The sequence below is a fragment of the Acyrthosiphon pisum genome, unplaced genomic scaffold, assembly GCF_005508785.2.
Source record: "Acyrthosiphon pisum isolate AL4f unplaced genomic scaffold, pea_aphid_22Mar2018_4r6ur Scaffold_21109;HRSCAF=23054, whole genome shotgun sequence".
In the NCBI taxonomy this organism is placed as follows: Eukaryota; Metazoa; Arthropoda; class Insecta; order Hemiptera; family Aphididae; genus Acyrthosiphon; species Acyrthosiphon pisum.
This window is the reverse complement of record NW_021770540.1, coordinates 1,088,623-1,093,482: the sequence shown is the minus strand read 5'-3', so window position 1 is coordinate 1,093,482 and position 4,860 is coordinate 1,088,623. Positions and strand designations below refer to the sequence as shown.

Below are 4,860 nucleotides of genomic sequence, written 5' to 3'. Positions count from 1 at the left end.
GCCCTGTAATAAGTAGAATAAATATAATATATACAAATTTAATTACAAAGATGTCAAAAATATATATTTGGCACATTAGAATTAATAATAGAAAAAAGATATTATGTTTAATAAATCAAGCTGATTTTTAATTTACTAGAGGCAAGTTTGGCCTAAAAAGTTTTTCGGATTGAGACGGTGAGAAAAATAAAATAAATCCGAACATTTTGATTAACATTTTGCCTATGATTTTGACAATTAAGGAGTGTTTCATCAGTTTTCAACAGTAAAAATAAATCCGTGACTAACAGACATGCATTCTAAAATAAATTGATATATTTAAAAAGATTGACATCCTTGATCTGTACTTAAATATTGCCGGAAATAATTATATAAATATATTAAACCGGAAAAATGTGATTCAGATGTTCCGGTAATTATAAATTTATCTTTATAAATAAATAATGGTAGTAGCACAAAATAAAGTGCGTGTGATACAATTTTCACAAAAAAAAATAATTGTAAAAAGAATAAAAAACCAGATCATCTATATTATTTATCATGGATGACCATAGCTCTTTTAATTGATACTTTCGGACTGTGACTTGTTTTGTAACTTGTAAAATGTTTAGGTTTTGTACTAATAATAGACTTATTATTTTTCATCATATTGTAGTGCTACGCGGCTCTTATTTCTGGTCGCCACTGTTACATATATAATAATATTTTATGTATGCAGTGTGATATAGTTATCATCAGTGTATGACCAGTATAGGTCTCATCTGTAGAAACCTTTAGAGGGAATGAAATAATTGAATTTAACCCTCTAAAAAATTACGGAAATGAGTGTACAAATAATCATATTGAGTATAGAAAATATAAAAAATGTCGGGAAATAATACATTTTCAAATGTTAACTAATTGGTAAAAAATAATTTATACATGTTATTAACTTTCCGTTAGGTAAAATATGTGCTACCTACCTCTACTTCATCGGTGTTGGAAGTTAACTACCATAAAAAATAATATGTAGAATAGGACGATTTCCATCTTGGTATTTTTCTTAATGTTAAAATAGTCTTTGATTCTGTAGATCATAATATACTAGGTATTAAAAAAAATATATATACAATTATGAAATTCGTGGTGTTCTTAATAATCTCATCAAATGTTTTTTTTTTAACAAATCGTAGTCAAATAAATAAATAAAATAATCAATATTATTACATTTTATTATTTAATAATGTATTCAGCAATTATAACACTTTGAACTACGGTGTTCCACAAGGAACTGTGCTGGGACCTCTACTTTTCTTCGTATATACAAATTATCTTCTAAAATTAAAATGTGATTGTTTAATTGCGTGATTTGCTGATGATACCACAGTACTAATTTATTGTCCAAAATAAAGCCAAAATAATTTCTAAGGCAACTGATGTGGAAAAATGGTTTAGTTTGAATTCTCTTGAAATAAATTATGAAAAAACGAAAGCGTTTTAGTAAAATGCAATGTGTGGTAGAACGCATAGGTACGACAAAATAGCCCAATGTCTTTTTCTACAAATTTACAGCTATATATAAAAATTATATTGCTATATTAATTATATGTACATTACACATAATTGTTAAATATTATTTAATAATAATGTCAGTGGTATAGGTGCCTAATTACTAATTTCGTTACTAGGGCACACATCATCATAAAATCGTTGCCTTTACTCCACTGTAGATGAAGGTGGTATTACATAAATGTTTCAGATTTTCGTCAAGTAGGTACATAGCAAATTATTATTAAAATATAGGATTTCGTATACTTTGTGCCCACCGATTCGGTCGTTTTGCACATAAAAAGCCAAACTTGTCAATGATTATTGAATAGGAATAATTAATGATCTGCTTCATTCATTAAAAATAATAATGGTTTTTTATTATTATCGTTGAAGTGTACCTATTATGTAGTTTATATTTGAGTTTTCTTCGTAATTACATTTTTACATATAATTATTCCTTTTATTACAAGGAGAATATCGTTTGGTGAATTTAAGTATATCTATATACATCAATTTGATACTGTCATTGAGTGTATAAAATATAATAAAATTCAGAATTAAGACACGTTAATCATAAAATAATAAGGTAATGTGTGATAAAGTGTAAGTATATCAGTATGTGTACCCTGTTTCCGCGGAAACACGGTAGATGACAATTTTATTGGACAACTAGTGTCAAAAATCGTGACACATTTATCATGGCCTTTTAGCAGTTAATGAACGTGCTTTAGAATTTTTATGTACGTCATGTCATAATATATAGAGTGTTCGGGTATTTTTCGAAACACACAGCTTTATATTTTCCATAAAATATGTTTTGGGGAAGTTCATATCTTCAAATTTCTTCTTATCGATCCCTGACGTAATATATGTGCCCTGCAAACATTTAGAAAACAAAATTGTTACAAATGCATAAGTAGGTAGTGGTGACTTGGTAAAATTGTAACACGTTACGATTGTACCGTGGTCAACAATTCTTAATACATTTTTGCCTATACGCATTATATAGATAGTGATATATTTAGCGTAAAACAATATCTCAAAAAGTATTAATGTTTTTGAAATTATTTTTTTACATAGTTCCATGTTATTAAAAAAAAAACGTTTTTATTAAAAATTATATTTTTAAATCTTTTTTATGTTTTTACTTTTCGAATGACAGCATAGAGTTTTCATTCTCATTTTCCAAAGCAGAATATTTTTCAAAGTAGTTTGATTCTTAAATTGAATTTAGAGCGAGTAGTTTATGTGTTATAAGTATTTAAATTTTTGATGGGTGGAGTAGGGTGGTTTGGGTTACCCCCCAAAATCTTTGTCCACTACTCCACTTGTCAAAACTTCAAATTGTTATATATCATAAACTACTCGTCCTTAATTCGATTTTTATGTATCAAAACAATTAGAAAAATATTCTGCTTTGGAAAATGAGAATGAAAACTCTATGCTGTCATTCGAAAAAGTTTTAATAACAATTTATAAGGATGAAAAATATTTCAAATTATAATTTTTTAAGCAAAACGTTGTTTTTTTAACAACTAAAAACTATGTAAAATATAGTATCAAAAACATTAATACTTTTTGAAATAATGAGTGTTTTACGCTTAATGAATCACCCTCTATAACATATACATTTTACACAACAGAATAAAAATTTAATCAAAGAAAAAAGTTAGAATATTAATAAAATGGATTGTTCATAAAATTGTTACAATTGTACTCAAACTCAACTATTATTTTATCAAGTACACTTGATTCAATCAAGTAAAATTGTTTATAGTATATAGTTTAGTTAGTATTGTAAACATAGACGAAAATAATATTGTACTGATTATACGTTGTTCAATACTATCATAAACCCATATTATTATAAACGCAGACTCAAATCTGGGTATTTTGGGCATCACAATATTATGAAAATCGATTTTTAATCTAAATACCATTGGTATTGACTGAACAGTTTCTTCCACAACCGTAAGATTTATATATGATAGGAATAAACTCAGATTTTATAGACTCTTATATCATACGCAAGGTTTATATTATATAGTAGCTATTATTGTTATGTCAATGATTCAGGAGTCACACGAGGTAATTAACTAGACTCTATATTATTCTTAATTTGTATTAACTAAATACCGGTTTGTTTATTAAAAGATAGGTTTTTCATGTGTAATGATGATATAGCGCTAGTTAATGTCCATGATAATTGGGAAGAAATAAAATGAAGTGTTGACTGTACCTTACTCCATATCTTTAATTGGGTTGAATAAAATGTGTTATCCCTTAACATACCTGAATAAATCATTATTTATGCCTATAGTCACAAGTCGTCTACAGGTAACCGATGGATACCACTTTATTGTACATAAATGTAATACTTATTTAATCTGCTACAACTGTAAACAAATAACTATGGTATTATCATTTAAATATTTAGGAATAACGATATATTTTGGTCTAAAATTGTCAAATACAAACATATAGACCGTTGACAACAATATGAGAAGATTAACTGCTCCATTTTAAAAGCATTGTGCTCTAAATAAAATAGTTTTAATACGAGTATTTATTGCATTATTTTATTCAATTTTAGCATATGGTAAAACATGCTGGGGAGGCATAAATAAAATATACATAAATACAGTTCATATTACCCAAAAAATATATTAAATATAGCTTACTGTCTTCCGTCAGCGTGCCCACCGTTCTAGTTATTTAGCCACACAAACATACAATCTATCTATAAATTGTACGTTAAACCAATTATCATAAGATTTTTACAATGGCGCATACACAATTATATAGAAAATATAGATAGAAGATAGACAGGGAAGTATACAAAATCATATAGTGTAACATTAACCAATTTAAGATGTTTTCCCGTTTACATAATATTATCTAGGTACCTATATTAAACAATTATTTGGTAAATTATGTAAAGAGTCTAATACAACGTTTATGTGAAAATCGGTCTAATGAACCCAATTATATAATTAATAAAACTCTTATAAAATAAACAATAATTAATGACCTTGATGGGAATATATTGTGTATCAATCAAATTGGTTACGTATAAATGTAAATATTTAAGGACACATTGATATTAATATTATGATAAAAAGGCTTCAAAGAAAATTCCTCCGTCAAGCTGCTTACAAATTAAATGTAGTCTGTCCACCGCACGATTACACGCCAATCCAACGCCTCTTTTCTTTGGAAAGCCTCACCGATCGTCGTCATTCAGCTAACTTGACATTTCTATTTAATCTTTTTCATCTAAAATTGACAGTCCTGAATCACTATCCCGTGTTTCATTTAATGTCCCCTCCC

At 27.3% G+C, this 4,860-nt stretch overlaps 1 pseudogene; it reads right to left on the bottom strand.

Annotated features, from left to right (window-relative positions):
* Positions 1-2,063: 2,063 nt before the first annotated feature.
* Positions 2,064-4,860, bottom strand: part of LOC115034805 — a 13,703-nt pseudogene continuing 10,906 nt past the window's right edge.